Source organism: Wyeomyia smithii, chromosome 1 (genome assembly GCF_029784165.1).
Source record: "Wyeomyia smithii strain HCP4-BCI-WySm-NY-G18 chromosome 1, ASM2978416v1, whole genome shotgun sequence".
NCBI lineage: Eukaryota > Metazoa > Arthropoda > Insecta > Diptera > Culicidae > Wyeomyia > Wyeomyia smithii.
Window position 1 is genome coordinate 157,328,961 of NC_073694.1, and position 14,023 is coordinate 157,342,983.

Here is a 14,023-nt window from a genome sequence, read left to right on the forward strand (position 1 = left end):
AACTCCGGTGTGGCTCTCTTATCATCTCGACGAAGCTAATCACAAAACGACCCCACGAGTGCTGGAGAGTGCCGCGCTTCGCTACACTCGGCATTCCACAATCAAAGCACTCAACTGATCGCGACGTACGATCATTTGCTCGCAGCAGGAAGAGGAATGATAAAGATAGGCAGTGAGAGACCCGAAAAACTTTCTTTCTCAAGATCGTCGATCGGCCACACCACACACGCCGCGGTTGACTGAAGGAAAAGGTTGCCCGCTGGAATTTCTGCTCCACTCATTCAGTCTAGTGCCGTCGACTGAGACGGTTGTGTTCGGAGAGATCCTCGTAGAAAAGGTGAAAAGTTGAATCGGTATAAGGCAGTTGCAAGCAGCGAAAGCCATCGGGAAGCAGCAGAAAAGAAAAAGAATACACCGGTTGTGATCGGACAAGGAAATTAAAAGCAATTGTGGAACCTTTACTTTTTTCTCTCCTTCGAACTCGCTCGGAGTTTGGCGCGCGGTTGCGGTTGCGCGATTCTTCTCGTTCACATCGCGCGGTACGCAGTGTGCTTATTAGGGAAAACACGGTGGTGGACATACGTGAACGACAAAACACGAGCGCGAAAGAAAGTACGACTCAGCTTACCGCTCTACCCCGCTTCCCAGTAGCAGTAAGCTTCCGGGGGATGACCATTGAAGCACTCTGACACACACTGGACGCTACAGAGCGACAGGTAGGAAGCGAGTGGAGGGGAAAACCACGGTTGCGTACATGGTTGCGGTTTTCGGAGAAAACCAAACTAAAATATCGCTAATGTATGTCAGCTGGTTAATGACTATTAAAGTTGATTTTATTTCTTCTTCGCATTCGATGGACTGTGGTTTCGTCTTACTCACTTGGGGATGAATTTCAGATAAGTTTTCGAAAAATTAAATCAGCAGAAACGAAAGGCGAAGTGAAATCAAAGTCGATTGCGGTGCTGAAGTGGCAATCAGAAAGAACCGGATACTGACAAACTGACACAGAGCGTACAGTTCGGAGGTGATTTGGTGGGAAAATTGTTAATTTGATTGATATTCACAAGGGGGCAGATTTGCAACCACAATCCCGCGTTCCACTAGTGCTACCGACGTGCGACAGGGGGGAAATAAAAACAGGAAGTGCAAAGTGGTGTGATGACAAACTTGTGCAAGCGGGTAAAGCAGTGAAAGCCTATCCTCCCTATCAATCGGACCGAAGAAATCGAAAAGCTGTCGAAGTAAAACAAGTTGACCGAGAAAACGCGAAACAGGTTCGTCGTCGTCGCTTGCCCTGATGACAAATTGAAGTCTCTCGCACTCACCAGTCTATCCGTCTGTCTTTGCTTGCCGCACGCGTGCCACAGTGTGTGTGTTTGTGTTCGCTGGGGTAGATTCCGGACCGAGCAGCGAGGGCCCTCCTCCGGGACGTGTTTCCCTCTATCGCTCGCTGCCTTCGGCGCGAGGAAGAAAAAGCAACCGTCGCTTGGCCATCATCTGTGGCCGCAGTCACCGAACGAAACGAAACCAGACCCAACCAAAGTAGAGCCGAGCCGGGCCAAGTGAATTTTGCTCCGCGCAGGAACCCTCAAAGGTAAGCCCCGTTGTTGGAGCTTTTGCATGCCTTTGTATGGTGGGATGGGGCTGGGGGCGGTTTCGAAGGTATGCAAATTAGTCGGGACGTTCGGTTGTGTGGTTTGAGCATTACTAGGCCATTCGAAATATTAATTCGCAGTGTGACTGAAGATAGTGTCGATTCGTCACTTTTCCTCGAAGGAAAGGAATTGTTTCACTGAATTCCTGAGCAATGAAAATGTATATCGATAGTTTCTTATTTGGGTAAATTGTAAGCTTAAAAAAATCTCAAAGGAAAGTTTAAAAAAAAAGGCATGAATATTATTTGATTTCATAACTCTGATAATACAAAATTGATCTTAGCTTTGCTCACATATTCTTATCTGGATTAGAGAGAGCAAAATAAATTGATATGGGAATACAAAAAAAAAACGATAATATGCAATATGTGCGGTCAAAGTGATTGATGATCGCTTGCGATAAAAAAGACGAGCTTTATGTTTTTTTTTTTTTTTTCTTCACATAACATTTATTTGACACGGCACAAATACAATTTAATGTTTAACGGCGCCAATTATATCTGATGACTTAAAAACTAAAGCAAATTTTTTATCCTCGCTGCCGACTACGAGCTGAAATTAAGTCTAACTTAAAACTAGCATGGGATTTCCAATCAGTGTTTTGTTGTTCAATGGTCGTCTGATAATCGTCGAATGGCATGTATGGATTCGTTCTGCTGAGCCACGATGTCGTGAGTTGGGACAGAGGCTCGTAGTCCTTGGGTCCTGGTTCTATTGTGCGGGGTCTGGTTGCTGGTTTTGTGCTTAAGGTTCAAACGTGTTCTTGTCGTTTGGTTGGGTGTAGACGGAGGGGAACGGGACTAGACTGGGGCGTGGATGGATTTCAGGAAAACGTATATAAGGGACATGTAGGATAGGTCACGGCTTGCCAAGACATCACGAACAGGAACAGCCGGCTGTCTACCCTCGGCCTGCAGGGAAGCTATTAATTTAGACCTGGCGTCACGGTGTACAGGGCATGACCAAACCACATGCTCTATGTCGTGATAACCTTCACCACAGGCACAGATACCACTTTCCCCGAGCCCAACACGACGGAGGAGCGCGTCAAATCTATAGTGATTGGACATAAGCCGGGACATCACGCAAATGAAATCCCGACCTACATCCAACCCCTTGAACCACGGGTTCGTCGATACTTTGGGGATTATGGAATGTAACCACCTTCCCAATTCCCCTCTGGTCCAAGCATTTTGCCAACTGATGATCGTATTCTGACGTACAAGTGCGAAAAATTCATTAAAGGCAATTGGTCTTTCATAAATATCACCGTTTGTTGCGCCCACCTTAGCCAAAGAGTCCGCTTTCTCATTACCCGGTATCGAGCAGTGAGAAGGGACCCACGCTAAGGTAATCTGAGTAGATTTTTCGGATAAAGCACTCAGATGTTCCCGTATTTTCCCCAGGAAATACGGAGAGTGCTTAACATCTTTCATCGATCGGAGAGCCTCAATGGAACTGAGACTGTCCGTAAAGATGAAATAATGGTCCGTGGGCATTTTTTCGATAATCCCTAGGGTGTACTGAATTGCAGCTAATTCTGCGACGTAAACAGAAGCAGGATTATCGAGCTTATGGGAGACGGTTAAATTGTTATTAAAGATACCGAAGCCAGTGGACCCATCAAGAAGTGATCCGTCAGTGTAGTACATATTGTCGCAGTTGATGTTTCGATATTTATTGGAAAAAATTTTAGGGATCTGCTGCACGCGTAAATGATCCGGGATTCCACGAGTTTCTTCTATCATGGATGTATCGAAAAACACAGTAGAATCAGAAGTATTTGATAAGTCGACACGATTTGGAATATTCGAAGAAGGGTTAATATTTTGGGACATGTGATTGAAATACAATGTCATAAAACGGGTTTGAGAATGAAGTTCGATTAACCTTTCAAAATTTTCAATCACGGGACGGTTCAAGACCTCACATTTGATTAGAATACGAGAAGACAGGCTCCAGAAGCGGTTTTTCAATGGTAGTACTCCAGCTAAAACCTCCAAACTCATCGTATGGGTCGACTGCATGCAACCTAAGGCGATACGCAAACAACGATATTGTATTCGCTCCAGTTTGATCAAATGTGTGTTTGCTGCGGAGCGGAAGCAGAAACACCCGTATTCAATAACAGACAATATCGTTGTTTGGTAAAGCCTTATAAGGTCTCCTGGATGGGCTCCCCATCATTGTCCGGTTATTGTACGAAGAAAATTCACTCTTTGTTGACATTTTTTCATCAGATACCTCACGTGACAACCCCAGGTGCCTTTAGAGTCGAACCAGACACCAAGATATTTGTGTACCAAAACCTGAGAAATCGTTTTACCCATTAATTGTGTTTGAAGCTGAGCAGGTTCATGCTTCCTAGAAAAAACTACTATCTCAGTCTTCTCCGGAGAGAATTCGATACCTAGCTGTAAAGCCCAAGCAGACAAATTGTCCAAGGTATCTTGCAATGGTCCTTGCAAATCGGCAGCTTTGGCTCCTGTAACAGAGATTACACTGTCGTCTGCAAGTTGTCTTATCGTGCATGAATTTGCCAGACATTCGTCGATGTCATTTACATAAAAGTTGTAAAGAAGGGGGCTTAAACATGAGCCCTGGGGAAGACCCATGTAGCTAATGCGAAAAGTTGCCAAATCGCCATGCGTAAAATGCATGTGCTTTTCGGACAACAAATTGTGCAAAAAATTGTTCAAAATTGGAGAAAATCCTTGTCGGTGAAGTTTACCCGAAAGAATGTCAATAGAAACGGAATCAAAAGCCCCCTTAATGTCCAAGAACGCAGACGCCATTTGTTCTTTACGAGCATACGCCAGCTGAATATCTGTTGAAAGCAACGCAAGACAATCATTCGTCCCTTTGGCACGGCGGAAGCCAAATTGAGTTTCTGATAGTAGACCATTTGATTCGACCCAGTGGTCTAAACGACGGAGTATCATTTTTTCCATCAATTTCCGGATACAGGATAGCATTGCAATCGGCCTATAAGAGTTGTGATTAGAAGCTGGTTTCCCTGGTTTTTGGATGGCGATCACCTTCACTTGCCTCCAATCCTGCGGTACATTGTTTTGCTCCAGGAACTTATTGAACGAGTTCAACAAGCGCCTCTTGGCATTGCCGGGTAGATTCTTCAACAAGTTGAATTTGATTCTATCTAATCCAGGCGCGTTATTGTTACAGGACAGGAGGGCAACTGAAAATTCTGCCATCGTAAAAGGTGATTCTATCGCGTCGTGGCCCGGAGACGCATCGCGAACAATATTTTGCGCAGGAACAGAGTCCGGACATACTTTCCTGGCAAAATCAAATATCCACCTACTTGAAGACTCCTCGCTTTCGTTGACCGTTACGCGATTCCGCATTCTTCGGGCTGTGTTCCAAAGAGTGCTCATCGATGTCTCCCTCGACGTCTCGTTCACGAACCGACGCCAATATCCACGTTTCTTTGCTTTAGCCAAGCTTTTAAGCTTGGTATCAAGCTCCGAATACCGTAAATAGTCGCCAGGTATACCTCCCGTCTGGTAGGCCTTAAACGCGTCGGATCTTTGCGTGTAGACATCGGAGCACTCTTGGTCCCACCACGGAGTGGGAGGCCGTTCTTTGATCGTTACGCCGGGATATTTCTTCGTTTGGGCTTGCAACGCGGCGTCGAGAATCAAGCCCGCGAGGAGGTTGTATTCTTCAAGTGGTGAATGATGTTGAATCGACTCGACCGCTTTTGAAATCATTTCCTCGTATAACTTCCAATCGACATTTCGTGTGAGGTCATACGGAATGTCAATTGGTCGCATGCGAGTTGACCCGTTAGTAATTGAAATAAGAATAGGCAGATGGTCGCTACCGTGAGGATCGAGGATTACCTTCCATGTGCAATCCAACCGTAGCGACGTCGAACATAAGGATAGATCCAAAGCGCTTGGGCGCGCTGGAGGTTTCGGGATACGTGTCATTTCACCGTTGTTTAAAATAGTCATGTCGAAGTCATCGCAAAGGTTATAGATTAAAGAGGAGCGGTTATCATTGTATGGGGAACCCCAAGCCACGCCATGAGAGTTGAAGTCTCCCAAAATCAAACGTGGCGAGGGAAGAAGTTCTATTAAATCAAAGAGCAGCCGTTGCCCAACCTGTGCTCTGGGGGGAATATATATTGAGGCAATACAAAGCTCTTTACCTTGTATTGTCATTTGACATGCGACAACTTCGATGCCTGGAATCGAGGGGAGGTTAATACGATAGAAAGAATAGCACTTTTTAATCCCTAAAAGTACTCCTCCATATGGGGTGTCTCGATCAAGGCGAATAATATTAAAATCATGGAAGTTGAGATCAATATTTGAAGTAAGCCAAGTTTCACAAAGGGAAAATGCATCGCATTTGTTTTTATTTATCAAAACTTTGAATGAATCGATTTTTGGTAAAATACTTCTACAATTCCACTGTAAGACAGAGATAGAATCCTTCATATACGCAGTTGAATTAGGCATCGAAGGATACAATCGCTGCAAGGAGAGGCCATTGGGCAGTCAACTGCTTCAAAAATGATCTAACTGTTGGGAGGAATGCTGTAAGAAAAATTTTAATTGGATCGGGTACATTGAAAGTTTCAAAAATCCAGTCCACAATGTCAGAAAATTTCACTAATCCAGAGTTTGTTTCATCAACTGGGAGTGTAAAAGGAGCAACTGGGGTTTTAGATGTTCCTGGCAGTGCTGGGAACTCCTTCTGGGACTTTAAATTTGCCAGCCCAGGAGGAGTTTGCTTCGGTTTTTCCGCAGCACTGTTTGGTTTGTTTGTAACTTTCATTTCACTTTGAGAAATCTTAGGACCTTTTCTGGGAAGTTTAAGAGAGGAAATATTTTTCCTCTTTCTAGACTCCCCAGGATTGGCGTAAGATGCTCCCGCTGGTGAATCGTCAGAATCGGTTTCATCAGAGGACAACAGATCGAAGGGGTTCGAAGTAACGGGAGAAGTGGTAACGGTCTTCTTCAGCATGTCAGCGTAGGAACGCTTTGAACGCTCTTTGAGAGACCGTTTTATTTTATCCCTGCGCTGCATGTACACCGCACATGTCGAGAGCTCATGCAGATTTTCTCCGCAGTGAATACACTTTTCAGCGTTAACACTGCAAGAATCTTCCGCATGAGACTCCCCACACTTGCCACAACGTGCCTTATTGCAGCAGTAGGCGGCTGTATGGCCTAACTGCTTACAATTCAGGCAGTTCATGACGCGGGGCACGTAGAGCCTCACAGGGAGACGAACCCGGTGGATCGAGACGTGGCTTGGTAGTGCAGACCCGGCGAACGTAACTCGAAACGAGTCTGACGGAGTGTATACTGTTTTGCCACCGATGATCGATGCTGACCGCAATTGCTTGCAGTCGAGCACCTTTACTTCGGGACACGTTTTGTTCTTAAAGCACCCTTTGGCACTTTGCAGTATACACTCGACGGACAGACTCGAATCGGTTATGACACCGTCGATCTCCACGTCTCGTGCGGGTATGTAAACGCGATACTCGCGTGTGAAGAGCTCAGAGCAAGCTATATCGTTGGCCTCTTTCAGGTTACCGACCACGACACGGAGCTTGTTAGGCCGGACCTTGGAAATTTCGGTCACGCCCTTGTACTCCTTCGTCAGGTCTTTAGAAATCTGCAAGAGGTTCAACTTTTTCGATTTCGGTCCTGCCTTTGGCCGAAAAAAAACAGTATAGCTGCCCTGGGCTCCGTCTGGGTAAAGCCTGGGGCGAGGGGGGACTGAAGAATGAACAGGGGAGGGGGTAACAGAAGGGTCAGGGTCAGAGGGGTTCGGGGATGGTGGCGCGGGAGGCGAGGGATCTACATCCATCGCGCTAAGTCTAGCGCACTAGCGCTGACAAGAACACGTACCTTTTTATTTCTCCCTTCCAGTAAGGTTGGTTGTCCGATCGTTCGAAGTAGCAGCCGTTACAGCCAGCAGCACCAATACAGCAGCACCAAACAGCCACCAGCAGCGAGCCAGGTGTGAGATCACTCCACACAGCGATACAACTCGCTGACACTGATGGCTTCTTCTTTTTCCTCGTTTGTGTCTCGTCCACTGCTGTAGCACAATCCAGCCAGCAGCCAAATCGGCTTACGCACCAGCTGGCAGTCACGATGCGAAACAGTTGCACAAAGGCACGACCTTGAACCCGGATTTATTTCACTTGACCAGGCAAACAATGCCAACACTTGTTCACACGTCTTTTGTTTTATACTCTATCGGCCCGATCACCAAACACGTCCAGTACTGATGCGTGTTCGGCACAGGAGCTTTATGTTTTAATTGTTTTCTTTTTCTGGAACTTTCAAATAGGATATGACCAGTTCCGTGTCTTGAAATTTGGGTTCACGTGTTGTGTTGCAGTGGTTTAGGTCTACCTTGTGAAAAAAACAAAACTTCATTTTATAAGCAATGTTTAATTAATTTAGTTCTGAACCGAAAAAACGATTGTTATGTTTTCCTCGTTTTTATTCAAAACAGAAAATTCTGCTTGAGGTGATAGTATATTGAAATGATTTTGTTATTCATACGAGAAGTGTCAAAATACATCTGATAATCGTGTTAGATCCAGATTCCAAGTTCAAATTGTTCAAGATTCATTGATTTTATGTCACATTGTCACAATTTATATTGCATGTAATCACTTCACATACGTTTATCGAGCCAATCTGTTTATTTAAAACAGAAGCAATTGAATATTTTTAGATAAACAATTGAAATGCCTAAAACTCTACTTGAAATCTCGCACTGGTGACCGCACTGGTTAGAAAAAAATTTCAACAAAAAGTTTTCCATGAAATCCTCCATTTGGGGAGAACTGTACAAAACGCACCAGTTAGGCATTTTCGCAATTTACAGCACTTCTGATCATATTTAAGCGACATTGAACGTGTAGCATGATTAAAGGATGTATTTCATGTATGTTTAAATAATAAAGAATTACCATTGCTTCCAAACAAGCTCGTGCTCAAAATACCCCACAACAAACGCCAATGTAAAAGCTCATATGTCCCTAGCAAAAATCAGCACGCGGAGCGAGAAGTGCTTGAAGTCTCAGAAGCAAAATCGAAAGTAGTGGAAATGCTTCAAGTTGTCGAGCAATCTTCTGAAGCGCTTCATAGTGCATTCTACCCCAATTTTACTTTGATAGTTTTTGGGTAGGCTTCTTTTATCTTTTACGATTGTTAACGCTTTGTTATTCATGTTTTGAGATTTTCAATTTATTTCACATTTGCAACTTCGGTTGATTTATCATTCAAAATCCTAGAGGGTTGTTTGTGAACCACAAGACGGAGACGAAAACATTTGCTAAAATGGGGTTTTTTAGTATCCTATACATACAGTTTTTATTCTGCAGCTCAATACTACAGGAACCTTCTGAGAGAACAATCGAAAACATTTACTAATATTTTCAGTTCATAACACAAAAAAATCTAAATGCCTTGCCTCAATCTTCTCAGATGTTTTTCTTACTTTAGAACAAAGTTTTCATAGGATGCATTTAAAATTTGACCGATTTATTGTTGAAAAATCATCAATACCAAAGAAGATCAAAATAATTTTCAATTGAAAATTTCGAAATTACTCAAGCATTTCCCTCTTTTTCTTTTGTTCTTTTTTTTTTAATAAAAGTAGATAATATACACAAAAGCGTAGAAAAATTGTGCACTACACGCAAAAGTTGGACTGTGCGTAACCACATCAATATTGCGTCTTTTTAGAGCATCTTTTGTACTGTTTCGGAACCAGTACAACTAATGTGTGTTGTTCATAACGCATTTGGTGCTCTAGCGAATGTTCAATGTATTGGGCGGCTCAAAATCAAAACACTTTCGAAGTATTAACCGGTGCTATTGCCATGATGATTCGTATTGATATTGGTAATATCTTTCAGAATGCTGCTATCGTTAAAGCAGTGCAAGCAGTAATCAATACTGATGATCTTGGTACTGACTAGATTGATAAAAATATGAACTGATCGATTCTCCATCATGAATTCGATCTATCAAAAACATCATCGAATCAATAACAATTAAAAAGACATTGGATTTGTTTAAAACATTTTGCATTTAACGACGACTCTGGTTTTATTCATATGCATTTGGTTCCACGTTACTGACACCAGCGTCAGTCATATTCTGATTTCGATCTCTATCAATGTATTCATTACGCAACTGTTGCGTTATCCCTTTGACACATGTGTTGTGCAAAGCCAGAGCATTTAATGTGCGTTTTGAGAGGACACATCAGTTGATGTAAGCTTGAACTTTTGCGTATGGAGCTCAAACTGGAAACAAAAACGAAAGTTTGTAGTTTTTTAACAATTCCTGTGAATTTTGGTGCCCCTAACCAAGTCGGAAGCGCGTAGGGTCTTCAGAGACTTAATTTAAGTTATCCCGTAATTAAACGCAGGAGCCACAAACCCGCTAACCAATTACTCTGCGGACTTTTAACGTACTTCCGAGCTGTTTGAGGGCAGCTAAATTCACAGGAATGGTTAAAAAGCTATAATCTTTCATTTTTTCACGTTGAGTCCGGAGGCCAAACCTGTGTATAGTGGAAACTGGTCTAAGAACCGAATTTAGGGGGAAATTTGAATCTCGAGTACGATAACAATACTCTAGAAAAAAAAAATTCTTCCTCAAAACTGTTCATATGAGCAATGCCTAAATCGTAAATATCTCAATCCTGTTCAAAGCTGTTGATGTTTTTCATCAAATTATACACTATTTTCGTTTGCTTGTTGCTCTTTTCGAGGCAAATATAAATAAAGTCAAGATATATGTTGGCTTCATTTTGAAGAGCACTTCTGACTCACCATATGGAGAAAGTTTCAAAAAAAGGCTATGCTTTTTATTTGAGCAATTACAATTTGAAAACATGCTAAACATTATAATTATTTTATGATTTTCGAATTTAATTTTTTGGTATTTTCTCATAAAAACTGAAACGACTTATTTTTGATTTGCTCCAAAAACATCGAAAATCGATCCACTGCTGGTTAGAAACTTAATTTTAAGAATAAAATATATCGAATAGAGCCGCTTTTTCTGGCCACTCTAGTTCGGAACTGATTATACTAACGACCCAACAAAAAATGCGGGTCTGATTTATTCCGATGAAGATAATTTCCTGCAATTTAGATTACACTTGAAGCACTTTGGATGACCAAAAACCATACTGCACAGTGATACAGAACGATAATTTAGGCAGAAATAAAGTTTTCGATTTTTCCTGTGGTTTTAGAAACATACTTTCTATGGAAAAGTTGATTCTTTTAGTAAGTCTACATTTAAACTGAAGTGAAATCTAAAGTGGTCAATCAGCGAAATAAAAAAATTGAGGAAAATGTTCAAATTTTCAGTGATGTTGAGGATCACGTTATTTTGAGCAACTTTAAAAAAAAACTACTTTTCTGTAGCTCTTGAATTGGCTGGATAAAAGCAATTTTAATTAGGGTTGCTTTGCCGAAGAATATGTACAGTGATTGTACCAAATAAAAAAACTAAGCCGTAAAAACCTCACTTTTTTCTGTCAAAAGGCAGATTCAAACTCATTTTACTCAATTTTAAGAAACATTTTATCTTCAATTTTTGACGTAGAACTACGTCTCTTAGGAACTTTGGCTATATAGGGGTGTACAATGGAAATCTAAAAACGGGAAATGGGAATAAATGTCCAATTTTATATGCTAATAAGTCAACTATATTTTAATGGATTTCCTGGGCTGTATGGCCTAACTGCTTACAATTCAGGCAGTTCATGACGCGGGGCACGTAGAGCCTCACAGGGAGACGAACCCGGTGGATCGAGACGTGGCTTGGTAGTGCAGACCCGGCGAACGTAACTCGAAACGAGTCTGACGGAGTGTATACTGTTTTGCCACCGATGATCGATGCTGACCGCAATTGCTTGCAGTCGAGCACCTTTACTTCGGGACACGTTTTGTTCTTAAAGCACCCTTTGGCACTTTGCAGTATACACTCGACGGACAGACTCGAATCGGTTATGACACCGTCGATCTCCACGTCTCGTGCGGGTATGTAAACGCGATACTCGCGTGTGAAGAGCTCAGAGCAAGCTATATCGTTGGCCTCTTTCAGGTTACCGACCACGACACGGAGCTTGTTAGGCCGGACCTTGGAAATTTCGGTCACGCCCTTGTACTCCTTCGTCAGGTCTTTAGAAATCTGCAAGAGGTTCAACTTTTTCGATTTCGGTCCTGCCTTTGGCCGAAAAAAAACAGTATAGCTGCCCTGGGCTCCGTCTGGGTAAAGCCTGGGGCGAGGGGGGACTGAAGAATGAACAGGGGAGGGGGTAACAGAAGGGTCAGGGTCAGAGGGGTTCGGGGATGGTGGCGCGGGAGGCGAGGGATCTACATCCATCGCGCTAAGTCTAGCGCACTAGCGCTGACAAGAACACGTACCTTTTTATTTCTCCCTTCCAGTAAGGTTGGTTGTCCGATCGTTCGAAGTAGCAGCCGTTACAGCCAGCAGCACCAATACAGCAGCACCAAACAGCCACCAGCAGCGAGCCAGGTGTGAGATCACTCCACACAGCGATACAACTCGCTGACACTGATGGCTTCTTCTTTTTCCTCGTTTGTGTCTCGTCCACTGCTGTAGCACAATCCAGCCAGCAGCCAAATCGGCTTACGCACCAGCTGGCAGTCACGATGCGAAACAGTTGCACAAAGGCACGACCTTGAACCCGGATTTATTTCACTTGACCAGGCAAACAATGCCAACACTTGTTCACACGTCTTTTGTTTTATACTCTATCGGCCCGATCACCAAACACGTCCAGTACTGATGCGTGTTCGGCACAGGAGCTTTATGTTTTAATTGTTTTCTTTTTCTGGAACTTTCAAATAGGATATGACCAGTTCCGTGTCTTGAAATTTGGGTTCACGTGTTGTGTTGCAGTGGTTTAGGTCTACCTTGTGAAAAAAACAAAACTTCATTTTATAAGCAATGTTTAATTAATTTAGTTCTGAACCGAAAAAACGATTGTTATGTTTTCCTCGTTTTTATTCAAAACAGAAAATTCTGCTTGAGGTGATAGTATATTGAAATGATTTTGTTATTCATACGAGAAGTGTCAAAATACATCTGATAATCGTGTTAGATCCAGATTCCAAGTTCAAATTGTTCAAGATTCATTGATTTTATGTCACATTGTCACAATTTATATTGCATGTAATCACTTCACATACGTTTATCGAGCCAATCTGTTTATTTAAAACAGAAGCAATTGAATATTTTTAGATAAACAATTGAAATGCCTAAAACTCTACTTGAAATCTCGCACTGGTGACCGCACTGGTTAGAAAAAAATTTCAACAAAAAGTTTTCCATGAAATCCTCCATTTGGGGAGAACTGTACAAAACGCACCAGTTAGGCATTTTCGCAATTTACAGCACTTCTGATCATATTTAAGCGACATTGAACGTGTAGCATGATTAAAGGATGTATTTCATGTATGTTTAAATAATAAAGAATTACCATTGCTTCCAAACAAGCTCGTGCTCAAAATACCCCACAACAAACGCCAATGTAAAAGCTCATATGTCCCTAGCAAAAATCAGCACGCGGAGCGAGAAGTGCTTGAAGTCTCAGAAGCAAAATCGAAAGTAGTGGAAATGCTTCAAGTTGTCGAGCAATCTTCTGAAGCGCTTCATAGTGCATTCTACCCCAATTTTACTTTGATAGTTTTTGGGTAGGCTTCTTTTATCTTTTACGATTGTTAACGCTTTGTTATTCATGTTTTGAGATTTTCAATTTATTTCACATTTGCAACTTCGGTTGATTTATCATTCAAAATCCTAGAGGGTTGTTTGTGAACCACAAGACGGAGACGGAAACATTTGCTAAAATGGGGTTTTTTAGTATCCTATACATACAGTTTTTATTCTGCAGCTCAATACTACAGGAACCTTCTGAGAGAACAATCGAAAACATTTACTAATATTTTCAGTTCATAACACAAAAAAATCTAAATGCCTTGCCTCAATCTTCTCAGATGTTTTTCTTACTTTAGAACAAAGTTTTCATAGGATGCATTTAAAATTTGACCGATTTATTGTTGAAAAATCATCAATACCAAAGAAGATCAAAATAATTTTCAATTGAAAATTTCGAAATTACTCAAGCATTTCCCTCTTTTTCTTTTGTTCTTTTTTTTTTAATAAAAGTAGATAATATACACAAAAGCGTAGAAAAATTGTGCACTACACGCAAAAGTTGGACTGTGCGTAACCACATCAATATTGCGTCTTTTTAGAGCATCTTTTGTACTGTTTCGGAACCAGTACAACTAATGTGTGTTGTTCATAACGCAT

The 14,023-nt window shown here is 42.1% G+C and overlaps 1 protein-coding gene across 2 annotated transcripts in view; it reads left to right on the forward strand.

The window, feature by feature from the left end:
- Positions 1-295: 295 nt before the first annotated feature.
- Positions 296-14,023, forward strand: part of LOC129728560 (uncharacterized) — a 128,899-nt gene continuing 115,171 nt past the window's right edge. The window contains exon 1 of one of the 2 annotated variants that reach the window (XM_055687014.1): positions 296-1,594. The gene's annotated coding sequence lies outside the window, so the exon portion shown is untranslated. The remainder of the gene's footprint in view (positions 1,595-14,023) is intronic. The other variant, XM_055687009.1, reaches the window with a different exon arrangement.